Raw genomic sequence first — 24,435 nt, 5'->3', positions numbered from 1 at the left:
TTCCTGAAATGTACACTTGACAGTAATAAATCAAATCAAATGCTAACTTTTAACTCAGCTGTGTTACTTGTGTTTTCTGGCTATCATTTGTGTCAGAATAGTCCTCACATGACCCTTACAAAAGTCAACGAGACATTTACTAATATAGCATATTCCTGTCTAAACAGCTGGATAATAGATATTGCCTGGACAGTCTGCACAAACTGAGAATACATGGCAGGATGGGTGCAATAAGTTTCCAATTCTCAAATTTTACATAATGATAGAATTAGGTTTCCACAACGATTCGGAGCAACTATGCCCAATTCTTTACTAGATCACAAATTAATTACATTACAAATAACATTAAGATACATGGACAGTGTTATACTTGCATACACAGGGATGGCAAGGCTGATAAGATTTCCCTCCCAACAAACTAGGTAGAGATGGGCACAGTCTCTCAGTACGAATGTTATTCCTTGCAGACATTCTTCCCAAGATCCCTCATTCCAATATTTCAGCTGTATCTTCTACACCATTGCAGTTTCTCAACTTGAAGTTGCTTAGCTGTAAAAGTTTCTAATTTTATTCTGTTGGCCACATTCACATGGAAGTTGAAGATAGAATCATACAACATGAAAACAAGACCTTCAGCCTAACTTGTCCATGCTGACCACGTTTCCTAAACTGAACTAGTCCCATATCCCTTGAAAACTTTCCCACCCATACACCTATCCATAATATCTTTTAAATGTTGTAATTATACTCACCTCTACCACTTCCCATATACACATACCACCCTGTGTGGAAAGGTAGTCCCTTATGCCCCTTTTAAGTCTTTCCTTTCTCATCTTGAACCAAAGTCTTCTAGTCTTGGGCATCCTACTCTGGGGCAAAAACCTTGGCTAATCACCTTATCTCAGCCCTTCATGATTTTATAAACATCTATAAGGTCATCCCTCAGCCTCTTTCGCTCCAGGGAAAGATGTCTGAGCTTATCCAGCCTCAAACCTTCTAGTCTTTGTAACATCCTTGTAAATCTTCTTTGCACTCTTCCCAGTTTAATAACATCATACCTATAGCAGGTCAAAGCAAATTGTAAGGCCAGACGTGGCCTTACCAATGTTTTGTGCAAAAAATGTGTTGCTGGAAAAGCGCAGCATCTGCAGTCCTCACTTTCTCCTACAATGTTTTGTGCAGTCATGGACTTGACACCCCAACTTCTTCACTCAATGCTCTTCTGACCAATGAAGGTAAACATGCCAAATGCCTTCTTCAACACCATCCACCTGTGACACCATTTTCAAGGAATGACATACCTTCACCCTTGTGTCGCGCTGCTCGGCAACACTCCTCAGGGAGTTACTATTAACTGTGAAAGTTCTGCCCTGGTTTGTCTTATCAAAATGCAACAAATTAAACTCCATCCACCAGTCCTTGGCCCACAATGGCCCAGTTGATCAAGATTCTGTTTTTTACACTTAGATAACCTTCTTCACCGTCCATAAATTTTAGTGTCATCCACAAACTTACTAACCATGCCTGCTATATTCGCATCCAAATCATTTATATAAACAACAAACAAACTGTAGACTCAGCACCGATCCTATGTAACACTGTTGGTCACAGGCCTCCAGTCTGAAAAACGACCCTCTACCACCGCCCTCTGCATTCACTCATTTCATTTAGGTTCCTTATCAATAGATTAGATTCCCCTACAACGTAGAAACAGGCCCTTCGGCCCAACAAGTCCACACTGACCCTCCGAAGAGTAACCCACCCAGACTAATTTCTCTCTGACTAATGCACCTAACACTATGGACAATTTTGAAATGGCCAATTCACCTAACCTGCACATCTTTGGACTGTGGGAGAAAACTGGAGCACCCAGAGGAAACCCACGCAGACACGGGGAGAATATGCAAAATCCACAGAGTCGTCAGAGGCTGGAATCGAACCCGGGTCCCCTGGTGCTGTGAGGCAGCAGTGCTAACCACTGAGCTACTGTGCTACCCCAAATAGCTAAGACAACAAATGCACTTCATTTAATTCAAACGCAAGTCCGAGACAAAAGCATACAGGCTAACTTAATATGCATTTTTAAAATTATACCAATCATGTATATTCTCATTCTGAAAACTTACACAAATAAACATCAGCTTGTTATTAATTTGTGTTATGATCACACAATGAGCATTTTTGTACAAAAAGCATTATTTTGTTCAAGATAATTTCAGCCTCCGAACTCTAAAGTTCACTCAACATTCAGATTAGAATGTTTAGATTACAATGTGGAAACAGACCCTTCGGCCCAACAAGTCCACACTGACCCGCCGAAGCGCAACCCACCCAGACCGATTCCCCTAACACTATGGGCAATTTCGCATGGCCAATCCACCTAACCTGCACATTTTTGGACTGTGGGAGAAAACTGGAGCACCCAGAGGAAACCCACGCAGACACGGGAAGAATGTGCAAACTCCACAAGAGTCGCCTGAGGCGGGAATTGAACCCGGGTCTCTGGCGCTGTGAGGCAGCAGTGCTAACCACTGTGCCACCGTGCCGTCCATAATGGACCAGATATGCAGCTATAGTCAGCGCTAAAAAAAAATTATGGGCCAATTGTTGGTGCTGGCATTTCAGCTTCACAGACCTACTTCTCAACTGGGCAATTTTGATTCAGACCAAAAGACAGCTTAGTCTCGGAGTTGATCACAATGGAACCTAACATTAGCAAATGTGTGTGCCCTGGTTCCTTCCCTCATGCCTTCAATATTGAGAGTGGAGTTCTCTAGTCTGTTTTGGCCGCTGCTTTCTCAAGGCCCCTGCAATCTAATCCAGCATCAGCAGGACAGACTGGTTTGAGACAGTTCCAACAGGCTACCCCTCATCAGTGCTACTTCATGCCTTTTTACCCCTCTCCAACCATACATAACTGCATTTGCTGTCTCTACTTTCATACTAATCAACTGACTTTATCAGTGGCATTAGTGAAGATCTGATAATACAAGACTACGTAATCTGTACAAAAGCGGTGCTAAGGTGCAAAATTGGTATTGGTGCCCAACAGCAGTTTCAAAATTGATGCTCATTCACAAAGGAGAAATCCGCTTCCACATATACGACAGAGGGAGTAGATTTCAAGTCTAAACTGCAATATAAATCTAGGGGGGGGCAATGATTCCTCAAAAATAGGAAATCAAAAAAACAAACAGATGCAGCAAATATCTGAATTAGCATTCAAGCATACAGCACTGACGTCCCAGACTTCGTTGCCAGGCACAAATGGCCTAAGAAACAACCCACTGTAAACTGAAAATTCCACACATGCCATAAATTATCGGATTTAAAAAGCAGATCCCTGTAAACTACTGTGTGCATAACTGTGACAATGGTATTACATTTCCTACATATACCATTCAAACAAAAACATTTCACCTCAGCACATTTATCCCCAATGAAACAAACATCTAGATCTACCCACATTAGATTTATTTTTAAAAGCACATTGCACAATTTTATATATTTCACTTACAGTCTATTGATACCATCAAAAATCCGAGTTTTGAGTGACGCTCTTTCCAGTTTGGATGGTGCCTTACACTAGACTTTGAGCCCTCAAAGTGGAATTTTAAAAGAACCTGGAATTAATTCCCCCATCCCAAACACTTTCATTTCAGAAGGGCAGCACTACAAAGCTATTCTCAAAACTTGCTAAGACAAAATAAAAAGTATTCTGAACGAATCTGAGACACAGCATGGTGGACACTGATTACAATTACTTGTTAGTCAAAGCAAAAGTTTAGATTAGAGTGGTGCTGGAAAAGCACAGCAGGTCAGGCAGCATCCGAGAAACTGGAAAATTAATGTTTCGGGCAAAAGCCCTTCATCACCAGCTCCATTCCGAATGAAGTGCTTTTGCCCGAAACATCGATTTTCCTGCTCTTTGGATGCTGCCTGACCTGCTGTGCTTTTCCAGCACCACTCTAATCTGAACTGTGGCTTCCAGCATCTGCAGTCCTCACTTCTGCCTATTGTAAAGCAAGAGTCCTGCAATAAGGAGACAGTCCCCTCCTTCTATAAAGAAATCACTTTCGCTATTATTGCAACTATCTCTGAACAACTAAGGGCAGGCAGATTAAAGCACTGCATATAACCATTTACACGAGCCTATGATTTCTCAATTGCAGGCAACTGCTCTTATCTATTAGGCCATTTGCAATATTGTTTACTGCGGGAAGGGGGGGGGAGCCCTCAGAGCGCATGACAGCCGGAAACAAGGCATACCGTACTTTACATGGCCTTCAAAAAAAACTTAGGATACACATTTCACAGGAACCCTTCAAGAGTGGCAGTTACAGGAAATTAAAGTCCACTGTGAACTTGATAATTTGCACAAAGAATCAAGAGTCTGCCAGCCGTGCTCACATCCATGGCTTTTAGAGTTAGACGGCTCGACAGCCAGTTAAACATGGTAGCAGCTTTTGGAGTCACTGTCTGTCAAATCAATTCTTTAAAAAGAAAAGCTGGCTAGCTGCTCCACTCAAAATCAATCCGGTTTAAAATTTTAAAATTCCACCTATTAACAGCTTTTCAGCGCTGAACTGCAACAAATCCCTTACAATTACAATAAGCTAGTTTCCCGCAGTGCTTTAAGTAAGTTTAACCAGTTACTCGGCAGTTTACAAGAAATGCAATTGGTTAGAAATCGTCCTTACCCGTCAAAAAAAACAAACCTCTCTCCGCAGCCAAATGACGGTTGCAAGGGCAATCCTCCCTTTGCTGCCTCACCGTTTAATTCAAGAGCTCATAAACAGCAGTTGATAGCGAACTGCTTCGAAAAAAAACTTAGCGTTCACAGGTTTGTCGCGGTAGACTTGATCGAAAATGCATCAGTAGCTAATTTGCAGCATGGCTGCATTTCGCTAAATTTTCAATCTCGTTGACTTTTGCAAAGGAACAGCATCTTTAAACTTTAAAGCCACCATCTTTTTTTCTCCCCTCCCACCCGTCTGCATAAAATGGCTGTGGCATTTTTTTAAAATTAGGTTCCAGCCCCTTAGCTCCTTGCAGCCAGACAGTCTAAACAGTGTTTTGGGGCGGGCGGGGGAGAAAGAGTTTCTTTTCTACAAAAAAAAAGCCACAGAAACAAGATTCAACCACAAACCTCATAAAGTGCAACAGTGCAAGAATCCAGCAAGTTGAGGCATTCGAGGCAAAATCAAAGATGAGAAAATTAAGCAAAAAAAAACTGATTCTTTTCCTTTTTTAAAAAAACAACGTTCAAAAGCCAGTTGAGACTGTGGCGGCCATTTTGGCAGGAACTTGGGAGCCAGCTTCTGTGGGAAGCTTTTATTTGTGACCTTCAGAGAGAGGCTCTCATGTGATCTATGGTCCCGTCAATCAAACCAGGAGGAGGAGGAGGATGCTCAACTCCACCTTCTCCGAGAGCAGAGGAACTCCAATAGGGAGGCTGCATGTTCTAACAAGCAGTAGAACCCCGCAAAGTTAATCCCTTTGCGTACAGCACCAGAGCACCCTGCAACTTAGCAACGTCATTAACTCTTTTACCACCGTCCTGCTGCAATCGAGCTGTTCACTGGATAGGCAGCACCAGTTTCTTTCAGCCTGCAGTGCACCACAGACACAAGTGAACTTTCCCCATTGTCTGGTCTGTACACGATGTGAATTAGCAGCAACAACTTTTGTGCTGTTCACAATAATATGTTCAGGCGGAAGTTTCTAGGGTACGCTAGGGTTGAAGGCCCTTTCCCCAGCGTGCTACAATGAAAGGAAAACGCCTCATTTGTAAATCTCTCTTTAGATCAACACCGACTGTATTTTTTCCCTTTTGATGAAATCTGAATGCTGCACGCAAAACTAGACCCACTTTGCCAACATTGAATTACAATCAATCATCCTCCCAATCTCATCTTTGATGAATAAAGGATGCAAAGATTCACTAGGCTGATACCAAGCATGGAGGGTTTGTCTTGAAGACTAAAATAGGTAGGAACTGTGCTAATTTCCTATCTGTGGATTGCAACTTTGCTGTGATGAATAGGTTTGTGCATTCCTTTGGTCACAACAGCAATACCATTAATACTGGCAAAGCAATCCATGATGGTAACATTGGTGTAAGATACTCATGTGGTATGAACAGCTGAAGGGCAGATGAAAGCTGAAGCAATGGGGAGATCTTCTAAGAGAAAGTGAGGACTGCAGATGCTAGAGATCAGAGCTGAAAATGTGTTGCTGGAAAAGCGCAGCAGGTCAGGCAGCATCCAAGGAGCAGGAGAATCGACGTTTCGGGCATGAGCCCTTCAGGAATGATTCCTGAAGAAGGGCTCATGCCCGAAACGTCGATTCTCCTGCTCCTTGGATGCTGCCTGACCTACTGCGCTTTTCCAGCAACACATTTTCAGCAATGGGGAGATCCCCAAATGTTGCCTTGTCACTGGGACTAGATCCAACTGCTGTCAAAAACTAATCTGTCTAATGTGCAACAGCATTTCACATTTAAAAAGGCATCAACTCCTCACCCACACACAGCACAAACATTTCAGTAAGAGTAGACAGGGACAGGATTAAGAGATCTGAAAGCCCTTGGCTTCAGGCTGGCACCAAGACGATGGAGTTTGACTCAGTCCTTTCACTCTTGGAATAGGAACAGGAGGGGGTTTTGGCATCTTTCTTTACAACTGAGCAGGCCTCCTCAGAATCCATTCTGCTCTCTCCACACAGAAGGGATGTGAAGAGGCAGCTTTAAAAATAGTCTGACATCACAATCTGGAAACACTTGCCAAATTTGTCATAGTCAGAGACGTATATCACAGAAACAGACTCTTCGTTTCAACACGTCACGCTGACCTGATATCCCAGATGTCTACTGCCTACCTTGAAGAAGTTGTCCTCTCGCTACTCCCAGTCCCAAGCTTCCAACTCGGCATTGCCTTTCTGACCTGTCCTTCACTGCCTCCTTTGACCTATCACCGTCATCCAACTACTGCTTTCCCAGCTACCTCCCCCCAACCCCACCCCCCTCCCATTAATCTCTCAGCCCCGACCCACAAGCCTCATTCCTGATGAAGGGCTTATGCCCGAAACATCAATTCTCCTTGCTCCTCGGATGCCGCCTGAACGGCTGTGCTTTTCCAGCACCACACTCTCGACTCTGATCTCCTGCATCTGCAGTCCTCACTTTCTCCTGACCAGATATCCCATTTGCCAGTATATAGCCCAAATCCCTCCAAACCCTTCCTATTCATATACCCTTTTAAATGTTGCAATTGTATCAGCCTCCACTACTTCCTCTGGAAGCTCATTCCATACACGCACCACCCTCTGCGTGAAAAAGTTGCCCTTTTATATCTTTCCCCTCTCACCCTAAACCTATGCCCTCTAGTTCTGGACTCCCCCAACCCAAGGAAAAGACATTGTCTATTTGTCCTATCCATGTCCCTCAAAACTTTATAAACTTCTTTAAGGTCAGCCCTCAGCTTCTGATGCTCCAGGGAAAAATACCCCTTGCCTATTCAACCTCTCCCTATAGCTCAAATCCTCCAACCTGGCAACATCCTTGTAAATCTTTTCTGAACTCTTAAAAGTTTCACAACATCCATCCGATAGGAAGGAAAACAGAACTGCACGCTAACCAATGTCCTTTACAGAGACAATAGAACCTCCCAACTCATAAATGCAATGCTCTAACCAATAAAGGAAAGCAGACCAAACGCAGCCTTCACTATGCTATCTACCTGCGATTCCACTTTCAAGGAGCTATGAACCTGCACTGCAAGGTCTCTTTGTTCAGCAACACTCCCTAGGACCTTACCATTAAGTGTATAAGTCCTGCTAAGATTTGCTTTCCCAAAATGCAGCATCTCGCATTTATCTAAATTAAACTCCATCTGCCACTCCTCAGCCCATTAGCCAATCTGATCAAGATCCTGTTGTAATCGGAGGAAACCTGGTGTCCACTACACTTCTAATTTTAGTGTCATCTGCAAACTTACTAACTGTACCTCCTATGTTCACATCCAAATCATTTATATAAATGATGAAAAACAGTGGACCCAGCACCGATCCTTGTGGCACTTCACTGGTCAGAGGCCTCCAGTCTGAAAAACAACCCTCCACTACCACCTTCTATCTTTGAGACAGTTTGTATCCAAATGGCTAGTTCCTCCTGTATTCCATGAGATCTAACCTTGCTAATCAGTCTTCCATGGGGAACCTTGTCGAACGCCTTGAAGTCTTTATCAATCACATCCACCGCTCTGCCCTCATCAGTCCTCTTTGTTACTTCCTCAAAAAACTCAAATCAAGTTTGTGAGACATAATTTCCAACACACAAAGCCACATTGACTATCCCTAATCAGTCCTTGCCTTTCCAAATATATTTAAATCTTGTCCCTCAGGATTCCTTCCAACAACTTGCCCACCACTGACGTCAAGCTCACCGGTCTATAGTTCCCTGACTTGTCCTTACCACCTTTCCTAAACAGTGGTACCACGTTAGCCAACCTCCAGTCTTCCAGCACCTCACCTGTGGCTATCGATGATACAAATATCTCAGTAAGAGGCCCAGCAATCACCTCTCCAGCTTCCCTCAGAGTTCTAGGGTATACCTGATCAAGTCCTGGAGATTTATTTACTGTTATGCATTTCAAGACATCCAGCACCACCTCCTCCGTAATATGGACATTTTTCAAGATATCATATCTATTTCCCTACATTCTATATACAGTCATAGAAAGGTACAGCACGGAAACAGACCCTTCAGGCCAACTCATCCGTGCTGACCAGATATCCCAACCCAATCTAGTACCAACAGGCAACAACCGGCCCATATCTCTCCAAACCCTTCCTATTCATATACCCATCCAAATGCCTTTTAAATGTTGCAATTGTACCAGCCTCCACCACTTCCTCTAGCAGCTCATTCCATACACACACCACCCCCTGCATGAAAAAGTTGCCCTTGGGTCTCTTTTATATCTTTCCCCTCTCACCCTAAACCTATGCCCTCTCGTTTTGGACTCCCCCACATCAGAGAAAAGACTTTGCCTATTTATCCTATCCATGCCCCTCATGATTTCGTAAACCTCGATAAAGTCACCCCTCAGCCTCTGACACTCCAGGGAAAACAGCCCCAGCCTATTCAACCTCTCCCTATAGCTCAAATCCTCAAACCCAGGCAACATCCTTGTTATTCTTTTCTGAACCCTTTTAGGTTTCACAGCATCTGACATAGGAAGGAAACCAGAATTGCACGTAATGTTCCAACTATGGCTTAATCAATGCCATGTATAGCCGTAACATGACCTCCCAACTCCTGTACTCAATACTCTGACCAATAAAGGAAAGCATACCAAACACCTTCTTCACTATCCTATCTACCTTGCACTCCACTTTCAAGGAGCTATGAACCTGCACTCCAAGGTCTCTTTGTTCAGCAACACTCCTTAGGACCTTACCATGACGTGTATAAGTCCTGCTAAGATTTGCTTTCCCAAAATGAGCACCTCGCGTTTATCTAAATTAAACTCCATCTGCCACTTCTCAGCCCATTGGCCCATCTGATCAAAATCTCGTTGTAATCGGAGGTAACCCTCTTCGCTGTCCACTCCACCTCCAATTTTGGTTTCATCAGCAAACTTACTAACTATACCTCTTATGCTCCCATCCAAATTATTTACATAAATGATGAAAAGTAGCGGACCCAGCACCGATCCTTGTGGCACTCCACTGGTCACAGGCTTCCAAGTCTGAAAAACAACTCTCCACCACCACCCTCTGTCTTCTACATTTGAGCCAGTTCTGTATCCAAATGGCAAGTTCTCCTTGTATTCCACAAGTCTCCCATGGGGAACCTTGTCAAATGCCTTATTGAAGTCCATATAGATCACATCTACCACTCTGCCCTCATCAATCCTCTGTTACTTCTTCAAAAAACTCAATCAAGTTTGAGAGACATGATTTCCCACGCTCTTCCATGTCATTTTCCACAGTCAACACTGATACAAAATACTCATTTAGTATCTCCCCCACCTCCTGCGGCTCCATACAAAGGCTGCCTTGCTGATCTTTGAGGGACCATATTCTCTCCAGCCTTTCCTTTCACCCTAATCGGGATATACTATCTCTGGACTCTATCTCATTTCTGAAGGCTTCCCATTTTCCAACCTTCCCTTTACCTGCGAACATCTGTCCCCAAATCAGCTTTTGAAAGTTCTTGCATAATACCATCAAAATTAGCCTTCCTACAATTTAGAGGTCAGAGGTGCAACTCTAAGATCAGGCTCATCAGTCATGGAGGGATCCACAGAACCCATTACCAATGACACGGAATTTCCTAAGTGTAGAATCATACTCGTTAGCGAGTGATTGCCAACGAAGACCCACACACTGCCATTTAGGAGAATGCGGCAACATTATTGAAACATTTCAGATTCTATGGGGTCTTAACAGCATAGAACAGAAATGTTGTTTCCTCCTGTGGGACAGTCTAGAACTAGAGGGCATAATCTCAGAAATATGAGGTCACACATTTAAAACAGAAGATAGGGAATTTCTTCTCTCAAAGAACAGTGACTCTGTGGAGCTCTTTACTGCAGAGGCGAGTTGAAACAGGGTCATTAAGTAGTCAGTTCTTCTGTAACATGATGGTTGTATTCTTGTGCAACTCTGCATTATAGAAAAATCACACTTTAGAAATAGCATTTAAAATGTTGGCACTGTAATTGCGTCAGAGCCAACATGTTTTGAAAGTTCATGCTTTCGAAACAGCGCCCTGCCCACCCCATTCATCAATCGCGTTACAGCGAATTTGCACTGACGAAATGTGCATTCAAAGTTTTAAGTCAGTAAGGGAATCAGGGTTATAGGAAAAAGACAAGAAAGCGAAGTTGAGGGTTATCAAATCAGTTGTGATCTCATTGAGTGGAAATGCAGATTCTATGGGTTGATTGGCCTACTTCTGCTCCTACATCTTATGGTTGTCACGATGTGAAGTTGTGACCACAATCAGATCAATCATGATCAGTCATTAAATGGCAGAGCAAGTTAGAGAGACTAAATTGCCAATGCCTGTTCCTAATTGTATGTTTATACATTCATCAGAAATGAGCACCCTTAAAAAAACAAACAATGCTTGACTTAAGTTTCCAACATAATATTGAACCTTATTTTGTCATGATCACTATTTCCCAAATGCTCCCCCATTCTGATGTTCTCCACTTGGCCTGCCTCAATTTTTAGGTCCAGATCCAGCACTGATTTTCCCTGGTGGACTGGAAATATACTGTTTCAAGAAGTTCTCTTGCACTCATTGTAGGATTTTCCCCTCTTCCCTGCCCCCACGTTTTACCTTTTCCCCAAACTACCCTCGGGTAATCAAAAATCACCAACTATCACAGTCCTACTTGTCCTGCAGATTTCCATAATTTACCTATAAATGCACTCTTTTACTTTCTCCCAACTATTTGGAGATCGATAATAAATACCCAAATAGGTCATTGCTCCCATCCCGTCTCTCACCTCCAACCATTTAGTTTCTAATTCAGGAACTGCATCTTGTTCAAGGGTTATGATATTTTCTTTGACCAACACTGCTCCCTTTTTACTCTTTCTGATTCTACTAAAAACCTGGTAACCTGGGATATTAAGTATCCAATCCTGTTCTGGCTTGAGCCACATGTCTGTCAATGCTACTCTGTCACATCCACCTGGAGCAATTTCTGTTCACTATACTCTGGGCATTTACATACAAAACAAACGATTTAACTCTGCCCTTATCTTTTTTGGCCCATTGGAAGGCGACTATTTATGGTCACTACCAACACTCAAGCCTTCCCTCACTTCTTTTTCCCTGTTCCCCATCTTCTCTCTTTTGCCCTCACTGAAACTTACAATAAAGTGGTGGCCCATTAGACAACCCACCACTTTAACTTACAAGTTTAAATCTAGCCCCAGTACACTATTACTCTCTCAGCCAGGAAATTAGTTCCATTTCTACTCAGGTGAAGCCCAGCTCTTCTGAACAGTTTCCTCCATTCCCATGTGTGATCCTACACCATCCCTCAGACCACACATTTACTTCCCTGATTTGCCTTTGCCCAAAATGGGAAGCTCCTGGCACAGGTTGTAGTCCAAAGATTACTACCCTGGAGGTCGTGTTTCAGCCTACTCCCTTGAAACTGATCCTGCAAGATCTCCAAGCTGTCCCGCCTTATGTCACTGGTTCCCACATAAACCACAACCATTTGTTACTAATCTTTCTATAAGTTTATCCAGCTGTTCAATTATATCCTGAACCCTTGCACCCAGGAGGCAACGGACCATAGGGCACTCTCAACCTTGGATGCAAACTAGGCTGTTTATCCCTTGAACTGATATCACTTTTCTAGAATGCAAACCAGCATCCCCCCTTTTCCCAGAGTGTCCTTAGACATTATGGCACTGTATTTTTCCCCCGAGAATCCTGCTGCTCACGCACAGGCATTTAAAATTTCATATCAGCTAGCTTAAAGTCCTGGGTTTCCTGGAAATGCGACCTCTTTTCCTTTTGGCGAATGGTCAGCCACTAACCTGCCATCTTTACACTCTGCATGCCTATCACTATGTGGAGTGATCACTCTCTGGTACAGCTATTCCAGAAACTTCTCTCCTCTTCAAATGGTGCACAGTGAAGAGAGTTGCAGCTCCAAATCAGTGACATTCTCCCAGTGTCTGCGTGGGTTTCCTCCGGGTGCTCCGGTTTCCTCCCACAATCCAAAAATGTGCAGGTTAGGTGAATTGGCCATGCTAAATTGCCCGTAGTGTTAGGTGCAGGGGTAAATGTAGGGGAATGGGTCTGGGTGGGTGCACTTCGGCGAGTCGGTGTAGACTTGTTGGGCCTGTTTCCAGTAATGTAATCTAATCTAAAACATGTTGTCCAGGGACTGCTACCCTTTGGCACTTCATGCAAATGTGACTGTCCTGATGCCTTGTGGATCAAAAATTGCCCACACACACCATAAGCAGACCATTTTGAATGACGTAGATGACAACAGTGGGCTGAAAAGATGTAGATTTCACCGGTCTCTGTTTTCTCCGGGCCCTCTTAGCCAGTGACCTTTCTGTTCATCACCTCTTCTGATGTATCTCTAAATGGTGGGTTACCAGAGGTCCTGGCCATTGATAGATTTCACCCAGCTGTCTGAAATCTCAAATCTTTGTTTCACATGCACTTCTAGCAAAAACATTGTCATCTGGTCATGATCTGCTTGTTGACAATGTGATGAACATTGTTTAGCCACCACAAACATTGTTAGTTTAGTAATATTTGCACGTTCATTGAATTAGCATGTTTTAAGACCTCAGAATCAGTGATCTTCATCCCAACAAAAGTTACCGAGGGAACATCAGAATCAGGGAAAGTAGAAACTTTTCACCTGTGTCATATGTTGTCTAGGCCTTGCTACTATAGATTAGTGCACAGAGGACACAAGCTTAGTTTGGAGTTTGCCATCAAATTGATGTTTCACACTGAATTTTCATTTTGATATCAGGGTTGACTCTCAAATATTTAATATGATTTATATTTTGCAATGAAAATGTGTTCAAAGACTGTCAAAATAGAGAAAATCTCATTGAAACTAGTTCCAAAAAAAAAAGACTGTTTCCTTCGACTGAAAATCTGAAAGAAAGAAAGACTGACATATCACCTTCCTCTGCAAACGAGTACAATCAGGGAGGATTCTTGCATTTGAGAGTTAGAGCATGAGTTTGAGGCAGAGAATTGCTCTGGCTGAAAGTTTGGTGGACAAATATGAAAGAATACAGAAACTCAGGAGAATTGTAACCATGCTAGTGGTTCACATAACACCTACAATTCCTCAAAACCTTAAACCTTGTTATATATTTACATATTGAACCTCACTCGGTGATTGTTTTCTTTTAGGTACCCACAATGTACCCAATTTTATAGCTCACGATAATAATTTTTCCAAACATACCAACTGAAAAAAGGTTAGTTTCCAAAATAATGACATTTCGTACATACTGCAAGACAATGCCATAACATGACATTAAGTATCAAGGTTTACAATTCATTGTGATCACAAACAAAGCAAATATGCCCCTACGTTTGGAATTGGTAAACTGCAGGCATTAGTTGCTGAGTCAGAATCTTGGAATTCCCTCCCTCAGGGCACAGAGGTGTCCATCTACAGAACACAGACTGCAGCAGTTCAACAAGGCACCTCACCATCACCCTCTTAAGGGCGATAAATGCTGGCTAGCCAGTGATGCCCACATCCCTCAAATGAATAAAATAAAAGGTATACATATGAGCACTGGAAAGATAGATAAAAGTAGATGCTTTCATATTGTGATAAGACCCCTATCACTCGAAGATACCTAGTTTGAAACTGTTGGCTACAAACCAGCAGTAATCCTGTTGAAATTAATCTGTCAAGCCATCTCCAGCTGGCTTGCAATTTTAAAATCACATCCAGAGGGTTGCAAGTTTCTGACATGGGTCTTTATACAACAGAACAGGCCGATTTTCAAACAGCAGGATGTCCTGTGGGAGACTGGGTTCCAAAGTGCAGGATTTGCTTCTTGCTCTTTTGTCCGTGCTGATGATTAGATTAGATTAGATTAGATTACTTACAATGTGGAAACAGGCCCTTCGGCCCAACAAGCGCACACCGACCCTCCGAAGAGCAACCCACCCAGACCCATTCCCCTACATTTACCCCTTCACCTAACACTGTGGGCAATTTTAGCATGGCCAATTCACCTAACCTGCACATTTTTGGACTGTGCCATTTGACAATTGAGAAAACAGGACCTTGGTGGGAAGACTGTTTTGGACACATAAGCAAAACAACGGAACTCTCCTGCTCTTCAGACCCTGCCTGATGTGCTTTGCTTTTCCAGAGCCACACTTTTGTCTCAGATCTCCAACATCTGCAGTCCTCACTTTCTCCAATACAATCCACAAAGTTGATTTTACAGGAGTTGCACCTGAATGCCTGTGGTGGTGGTTTCAACAAGGACAACATCCCTCCTATTGAATCTGGAGAATGTGACAGATGCATTTTTTTATTTATTCATTTTGTGCAATGTTGGCATTTATCCCTGTCCCTAGTTGCCTCTTGGGAAGGTGGGGGTGAGTTGCCTTCTTGAACCACTGCAGTCCACCTGCCGTGGGGTTGGCCCGCAATGCCCTTAGGGAGGGAATTCCAGGATTTTGATCCAGCGACACTGAAGGAACACCAATATATTTCCAAGGCAGGATGGTGAGTGGCTTGGATGCGAACTTGAAATTGGTGATGTCCCCATATATCTGCTGCCCTTGTCCTTCGAGATAAAAGTGGTCGTGGATTTAGAAAGTGCTGTATGTGGTGAATTTCTGCAGTGCATCTTGTACAATTGTCGCTACTAAGCGTCAGCAGTGGATGCAGTGCCAATCAAACAGGCTGCTTTGCCCTGGGTCGTGTCAAGCTTGACGAGTGTTGTTGAGGCTGCACTCATCCAGGCAACTGGGGAATATTCCATCACACTCCTGACTTGGGCCTTGTAGATGATGGACAGACTTTCAGGATTCAGAAGGGGAGTTAATCATCGCAGTGCTCCTAGCCTCTGACCTGTTCTTGTAGCCACTGCATTTATGTGGTGAGTCCAGTTGAATTTCTGATCAATGAAAACTCCCAGTGATGCTAACACCATTGAACGTTAAGGGGCTGTGGTTACATTGTTTCTTATAGTGATAATCATACTCTGGCATTTGTGTGAATGTTACTTACCACTTCTCAGCCCAGGCCTGAATACTGTCCAGATCTTATTGCATTTGGGCACTACTGTTTCAGAGTCTGAGGTGACGTGACTGGTGCTGACCATTGTGCAATCATCGGCAAACATCCCTACTTCCGACTTTATGATACAGGGAAGGCACGCTGATAGAATTTCTCTAGTTCGTCTCATTGATACACTGTACTTTGACGTGATGACAAGTGTCTGTACATTAAGATGTTCAGTGCCTTTGTTGTCAAATATTTACTGCCATAGTTTGTAGAAGCCTACTAGGCACAGCTGACCCAAATGTTGAACCTCCTCATCGATGCTGGCTTTTGACAGAAGTGACAGCCAAGATATGACAAGTGGTCAACTTATTCCCAAGTCACTCCTTAATTATATATGGAGGTAGAACATTTGGCTGACCAGGTGCGGATTTGAGAGTTTTGTTTTATGAACATTGAAGGATAGTCTAAGTCTCTTGTATGCAGAATTGAAAAGATTAAGAGCAGCTTGCAAACCTTTTGCAAAGTGGGCAGCTTTACTGCAGTCATCCACAAACAGTTGATCACATATTTACAGTGGTCAGTTTAGTTTTTGCATTGAGGCAAGTGGAGTTAAAAAGTTTTCCATCCAGACAGTATTTAATGATGACAGAGGGTTGATCTTTGATGTGGTGAATAGCCACTTCATAGATAAATAGTAAATAGGACCGGAGTTAAAAACTGATCAAATTATTGCTTCTAATGATTATCTTAACATACCATAAAAGCAACTTAAATATGCATAAAGTTGTAGTGATTGGAACGACATTGGCCAAGTGGTTCTCAGAATACATAAGTTCATAAGATATAGGAGAAGAGTTAGGCCAATTGGCCCATTGAGTCTGCTCCGCCATTCGATCATAGCTGATATGCTCCTCACACCCATTTTCCTGCCTTCTCTCCATATCCCTTCAATTCACTATCAATTAAACACATGTCTAACTCCTCCTTAAAATTGCTCACTGTTCCAGCATCCACCACACTTTGGCATAGCAAATTCCACAGATTCACAACCCTTTGGGAGTAGTAGTTTCTCCTCAACTCTGTTTTAAATTTGCTACCCCTTATCCTAAGACAAAACCTTTCATCCTAGAATGCCCTACAAGAGGAAGCAACTGCTCCATTTTTATTTTATTCACATCTTTTATCATCTTGGATACCCCAATTTGATTTCACCTCAATCTAAATTCCAGAGTGTATAGGCCTAAACTGTTCAATCGCTCTTCATACGACAAACCCCTCATCTCTGGAATCAATCTAGTGAACTTCCTCTGAACTGCCTCCAATGCCACAACATCTTTCCTCAAATAGGGGACCAAAACTATGCAGTGCAGTCTCACCAATGCCTTGCATAATTGCAACGATACTTCCTTACCGTTATGTTCCATTCCTTTAGCTATAAAAGCCAATATTCCATTCGCTTTCTTTATTATCTGCTGTACCTGCACGCTTGTTTTCTGTGACTGAAACAAGTACCCGCTGCATTGGAGCATTCCAAAGTCTCTCCTCATTTAGATAATAGGTCACCTTCCCATTTTTCTGATCAAAATGCATGACCTCACACTTATCCAGGTTAAATGTTATTTGCCATATTTTGGCTCAATCTCCCAACCTATCTACATCTATTTGTAAGGTTCTTATTTCCTCATTGCAATTTACCATGCTGCTTATTTTTTGTGTCATCTGCAAATTTGGCAAGAGAGCCTTCTATCCCTGTATCCAACTCGTTAATAGGAGCTCCTTGATTGGGGCTGTTAACCTGGTCCAATTAGGGTGTCCTAAATGACATATAAACAGGAGCTTCAGGGGTGTGCGCACTACAGGATCAACATCATATACTGTACAAGTGTAGGTAACGGGTGACTTGGTGATGGGATACCAGCCTTCATGAAGTTATTTCAAAATCCTTTGTCAGAAGGCCAATTGGACAGTGAATGGGTTCATTAGTCAATGGGATAGCTCTTCTTCATCAACCAATAACATTTTCTTTCCCATAGCTGATATTTTTATTATAAATACATTGAAAGGATTTAAGTACCAACCATGATTTTTCTTTCAGCCGCTGTTCGCAGCAATGCCCAAATTTAAAGTTCCTGGTGAACGCAGGGCAAATGTGGAGTGTAGCAACCCCCAATGATGCATACGTTTCAGGACTGAGATTGAAAGAGCAGAGTTTAATGAATCAAGGGGTCATGATTACCTCCTCGTATAGACAAACAGGTAACAATGGTTGCTATTGTGTTTTAGCCAGGCAGACCATAAAGCCGCACTTTCAATTTCTGCTGGAAATTCTGTAATTTTCCCTCAAAGGCCTTCACCTAGACACAGGACAACAAAAAATAAATTCATTGCAAGTTACCAATTTTTATCAGATTGTCCAGTGGTACCAGCCAGATAAAGCATACAGATTCAAAGACTGTCTCCATTCTTCCAAAAGGTAACCAGTGATAAATGCTCATGAACACAGCAAGAGCTTGAAAAATTGCAAAACTTGAAACAGTGAAAATTGGGCATCTTTGAAACCAAGAGAAAATAAGCTGTGTTTCTATATAATTAGCTCATTAACCAACCATATCCTTGACATATTGCCTGTCCCTATTGGCTGACGAGAAAAATGGTGGTGATGCACTTTCTTGAATCAATGAATAGTCTGGATACAGTGTCACTAAGGAAGAAGTTCCAGGATACTGACACAACAGTGAAGAAAGAGCAGCCTATATTTTTTCAAAACAGGATGACAGGCTTGGAGAAGAACCTATGCGTAGTGTTTTTCAATGTACATTTTGGTCCAATAGGTGGTAAAAATGAAGCGCATTTTACAAATGGTACACACTTCTGCCACCGTAAACTAGTAATATAGTGTAATGAATGCTTCATGTGTTGGATAGGTTACCAATCAGATAAATTGGCAGTCTTCAGTCAATTTAATTCACTCCACACAAAATCAAGAAATGGTTGGAGGCAGTGGATGCTGCAAAGGCTACCAGCAACTGACAACATTCTAATAATAGTGCTGAAACCTTGTGCTCCAGAACTAGCTGCACCCAAAGTCAAGCTGTTCCAGTACAGCTACAACACATCTACCCAAAAATATGGAAAATTGCTAGATATGTTCTACACATAAAATGCAGGTCTACTCAAAGCTAGCCAATTACCACCCCATCAATCCACTCTCGAACATCAGTAAAGTGATGGAAGGGGTCAACAGTGCTAACAAGCAGCACCTGCTCAGCAATAACCTGTTTGTTGACACCCAGTTTGGGTTCCATGAGGGCCACTCAGCTCCTACCCTCATTAAAGCCTTATTCAAACATGGACAAAAGAATTCCAGAGGTGAGATGAGAGCGACAGCCCAAGACATCAAGGCCATTTTTGACTGAGTGAGGCATTAAGGAGCCCTAGCAAAACTGGAATCCACCGCTCTGCCCTCATCAATCCTCTTCATTACTTCTTCAAAAAACTCAAGTTCTTGAGACATGATTTCACAAGCACAACGCCATGATGACTATCCCTAATCAGTTCTTGCCTTTCCAAATACATGTATATTCTGTCCCTCAGGATTCCCTCTAACAACTTGCCCACCACTGATGTCAGGCTCACCAGTCTACAGTTCCCTGGCTTTTCCTTACCACCTTTCTTGAATAGTGGCACCACGTTAGCCAACCTCCAGTCTTCGGCACCTCACCTGTGACTATCGATGATACAAATACCTCAGCATGGGGCACTGCAATCACTTCACTTGCTTCCCAAGAGTTCTAGGGTACACCTGATCAGGTCCTCGGGATTTAACCACTTTTATGCACTTTAAGACATCAGCACCACTTCCTCTATAATATGGACATTTTTCAAGCTGTCACTATTTATTTTCCCACATCTCTGTAGGGAATGTACAGCACGGAAGTAGACTCTTCAGTCCAACCTGTCCATGCCCACCAAATATCCCAAACTAATCTAGTCCCATTTGACAGCATTTGGCCGACATCCCTCTAAACCGTTCCGATTCATATACCCTTCCAGATGCCTTTTAAATGCTGTAATTGTAACAGCCTCCACCACTTCCTCTGGCAACTCATTCCATACACTCACCATCCTGTGTGTGAAAATGTTGCCCCTTAGGTCCCTTTTATCTGTTTCCCCTCTCACCCTAACCCTATGCCCTCTAGTTCTGGAATCTCCTACCCCTGGGAAAAGACTTTGTCTATTTATCCTATCCTTCATGATTTTATAAACCTCAAGAAGGTCACTCCTCAGCCTCAGACACTCCAGGAAAAACAGCACCAGCCTATTCAACCTCTTCTTATAGCTCAAATCGCCCAAAACTGGCAACATCCTTGTGAATCTTTTCTGAACCCTTTCAAGTTTCACTCTTCCCTGTCCTTCTCCACAGTAAACACTGGTGCAAAATATTTGTTTAGTATCTCTCCCATCTCCTGTGTTAACACACACAAGCTGCCTTACTGATTCTCTCACTTGTTACCCTTTTGTCCTTAATATATTTCTAAAACCCAATCTACATGGACTTCAGTAAAGCATTTTCAACAAGGTTTCTCATGTTGGACTGGTTAACAAGGTTAGATCTCATGGAATACAGGAAGAACTAGCCATTTGGATACAGAACTGGATTGAAGGTAGAAGACAGAGGGTAGTGGTGGAGGGTTGCTTTTCAGACTGGAGGCCTGTGACCAATGGTGTGCCACAAGGATCGGTGCGAGGTTCACTACTTTTCGTCATTTATATAACTGATTTGGATGTGAACATAGGAGGTATAGTTAGTAAGTCTGCAGATGACACCAAAATTGGAGGTGTAGTGGATAGCGAAGAAGGTTACCTCAGAGTTAAATGTGATCTTGACCAGATGGGCCAATGGGCTGAGGAGTAGCAGATGGAGTTTAATTTAGATAAGCATGAGGTGCTGCATTTTAGAAAGGCAAATCAGAACACAACTTGTACACTTAGGTAAGGTCCTGGGGAGTGTTGCTGAACAAAGATACCTTGAGGTGCAGGTTCATAGTTCCTTGAAAGTGGAGTTGCAGGTAGCTAAGATAGTGAAGGCAGCATTTAGTATGCTTTCCTTTATTCGAGAGAGTTGGAGTATAGGAGTTGGGAGGTCAAGTTGCGACTGTACATTAGTTAGGCCACTTTTGGAATTCTAGTCTCTCCTGTCGGAAGGATGCTGCGAAACTTGAAAGGGTTCAGAAAAGATTTACAAGGATGTTGCCAAGGTTGGAAGATTTGAACTACAAAGAGACGCTGAATAGGCTGTGGCCATTTTCCCGGAGCATCAGAACCTATGGGATGACCTTACAGAGGTTTATAAAATCATGAGGGACATGGATCGGGTAAATAGACAAGATCTTTTCCCTGGGCTGGGGGAGTCCTGAACTAGAGGGCATAGGTTTAGTGTGAGAGGGGAAAAATCTGAAAGGGACCTGAGGGGCAAATTTTCATGCAGAGGGAGATGCGTGTATATAATGAGCTGCTAAAGGTGGTGGTGGAAGCTGTTCCAATTACAACATTTAAAAGGAATCTGGATGGGTTTGTGGATAGGAAGGGTTTAAATGGATATGGACCAAGTGCTGGCAAATGGGACTAGATTAGGTTATGCTAGGCTATCTGGTCGACATGGATGTGTTGGACCAAAGGGTCTGTTTCCGTACTGTACATCTCTAAGACTATGGAGTCAATGGGACTTGGAGAAAACATTCTGATGGTTGGAGTCATACCTCGCACAAAGGAAGATGGTTTTGGCTGTTGAAAGTCAGTCATCTCAGCTCCAGGAATTCTCTGCAGGAGTTCCTCAGGGTACTGTCTGAGGCCCAACCACCTTCGGCTGCTTCATTAATGACCTTCCCTCCATTACAAGGTCAGAAGGTCAGAAGTAGGGATGTTCACCAATGACTGCATGATGTTCAGCACCATTCACAACTCCTCAGATACAGTCCACGTATGAATGCAATAAATGCAGGACAATATCCAGGCTTCGACTGAAAAGTGGCAAGTCACTTGCATGCCACACAAATACTAGGCAATGACACCACCAATAAGACTATCTAACTATTGCACATTGATAGTTCCATTCAATGGCACTAACATCATGGAATCCCCTATCAACATCCTGGGGGTTGCCACTGACCACAAACTGAACTGAACTCACCATATAAATAAATAGCTACAATAACAAGTCAGAGGCTAGGAATTCTGCAGTGTGTAACTCACCTTCTGATTCCTTACAAGGCACAAGTCAGAAGTGTAATGAAATAAGGCCCACTTGCCTGGATAAGTGCAGGTCCAACAATACTCACGAAGCTAGTTACCACGCAAGACAAAGCAGTCCATTTGATAATATAGATACGGTGCCATTCAGTCAGTCCACCACCAATTCTTGTACCACCTGCAAGATGGAGATTGTCTCTACAGCATCTGCTGTCCTCACTGAGTCAAGAAGCATGGTGCTGAACGAAGCCCAAGTCAGGCAGCATCCAAGCAGCAGGAAAGTCTACATTTCAAAAGGGCCCAGCCCAAATCGCCAACTCTCCTGCTCTTTGGATGCTGCCTGACCTGCTGCACTTTTCCAGACCCACTCTGACATCATCTACAAGATGCACTGCAGCAAGTCAAAGATGCTTAGCTAGCACCTTCCATGACCACTTCCATCCAGAAGGACGAGGGCAGCGGATGCATGGGACCACCACCATCTGCAAATTCCTCTCCAAGTCACTTGCGTCCTGATTTGGGAGATACAATCGCCATTCCTTCACTGTTGACAGGTCAAATTCCTGAAATTCCCTAAGGGAATTGTGAGTTTACCTACAGCATATAGACTGCGCGTTTCAAGGAAGCAACACACCAAAACCTTCTCAATGGGCAGACAATAAATGCTGACATAGGCAGTGATGCCTGCATCCTAGAGTTAATTTTTAAAAGTTGCTGTGTCATGGACAATATTGAACATTGTTTTACTGGATTACACTCATCTGGACAGAATCCAAATATTCTATTACACTCCCGATTTATACTTTGTAAATGATGAAAAAGTTTAGGGAGTCAGGTGGTGAGAGTTACTAGTCACAATCTGATTTTTTTTTGTAGCCTCTCTACATATACAGTCAATCAAGTTGTTTCTGATCAACTGTGACCTTCAGCATTGATGTTGAGGGCTCAGTGAGGCTTATGCCTTTAAATATCATGGGGTAGTGGTTTGACAATCTGGAGATAGTCAAAAATTACACGACACCAGGTTATAGTCCAACAGGTTTATTTGAAACCGGAAGCTTTCAGAGCCCCTGCTCCTTCCTCAGGTAGCTAGAGAGAGAGAACACAACTGACACAGAATTTATAAGTAAAAGATTCAAAGGGTCATACAACTTATGCGAACGTATTGAACAAACCTCCACAATCTGGATATATAGTCCTTGCCTGGTAACTGTGTACCATGAATGTTACATGCCAGTTACCAGCCCAAAATTCACTGCTTTTGAGCCTAAAGTGCTTCATCATCTAAGAAATATTGTCAGTTTCCACATGAAAAATCAAAAAAAAAAATTACAACTCGAAGATAGCATTGTTGAAACCAGGAAGCAAAGGAAATTACATTCCACAGAAAGTGAAAGTGAAAATATAAAATGAACTTCATTTAATCCAAAGCAGCGCATCAGTCCACTGTGTTCAAGGTTGGATACATACACAGAATAATCACGCAGTGCTGAACAAAATTAATTGTGCAAAATCAATTGCAAAGTTGAGTATCACCCTCAGCATCCAAAAAGGTTAAATGTTAAAAAATGTTGTTTTTCTTGGCAAAACTAATTCACAAAAAGCTCTACAATTTTTCTGCCTCTTCCAGTAAACAGTAGAAGTTGGCAAGAAAACAATATGTCCAGTATTGCACATTTCAGGATTAAGAGAATTATAAGATGTTACATTCAAACACAGGATGTTCTGTGCTGTTTTTGTTTAACCTTACAATATATAGAACGTTTTAGGAACAGGAAAAGTCCATTACGGTCAAACAAGACTAGGTTCTTATTAAAACCTCAGCTAACCATTTTCTTACACCATCCTAATTCCATCCTTTGCAAAAGAAGAAGTACCTGTCTCTTGAATCTTTGTGAATAATCTGGTTTGGTGACCTTCCTTAAACTCAAATGTTCACCCAAATTTCCCCTCACATCGCCAATATAACTCTTTTTGAAATTTTTGATGTCTAGGATTTTTCCCCTTCAGAAAACAATCAGCCTGAACAACCTCACCAAATAATCCAACAGCCATGTGATTTTATCACTTCAGGTCTGAACAGACAACACCAAATGCTCTACATCAACCAGTGAACACAACTTTCACTCAGTTTCTAAGACCCTTAATACCTTGCCTTTAACTCTTCACAAGCAGGGCTGAAGAAAAGTTATAATCAACAAGGTAAAAACAATGACTGCAGATGCTGGAAACCAGATTTCTGGATCAGTGGTGCTGGAAGAGCACAGCAGTTCAGGCAGCATTCGAGGAGCTTCGAAATCGACGTTTCGGGCAAAAGCCCTTCATCACGAATAAAGGCAGTGAGCCTGAAGCGTGGAGAGATAAGCTCGAGGAGGGTGGGGTGGGGAGAAAGTAGCATAGAGTACAATGG

At 42.7% G+C, this 24,435-nt stretch overlaps 1 protein-coding gene across 6 annotated transcripts in view; it reads right to left on the bottom strand.

Annotated features, from left to right (window-relative positions):
• The window catches only part of tnrc6ba (trinucleotide repeat containing adaptor 6Ba), a 214,964-nt gene that overhangs the window by 104,422 nt on the left and 86,107 nt on the right, over positions 1-24,435 (bottom strand). Inside the window, exon 1 of one of the 6 annotated variants that reach the window (XM_043679486.1) lies at positions 5,150-5,330. The exons of 4 other annotated variants lie outside the window; for them this stretch is intronic. The gene's annotated coding sequence lies outside the window, so the exon portion shown is untranslated. Of the gene's footprint in view, positions 1-4,700; positions 4,765-5,149; positions 5,331-24,435 lie in introns of those variants that run through there. One more of the 6 variants, XM_043679490.1, reaches the window with a different exon arrangement.

This window comes from Chiloscyllium plagiosum, chromosome 39 (assembly GCF_004010195.1).
Source record: "Chiloscyllium plagiosum isolate BGI_BamShark_2017 chromosome 39, ASM401019v2, whole genome shotgun sequence".
NCBI lineage: Eukaryota > Metazoa > Chordata > Chondrichthyes > Orectolobiformes > Hemiscylliidae > Chiloscyllium > Chiloscyllium plagiosum.
Note: the sequence above shows the minus strand (reverse complement) of the source record. Positions and strands in the feature narration are given on the sequence as shown.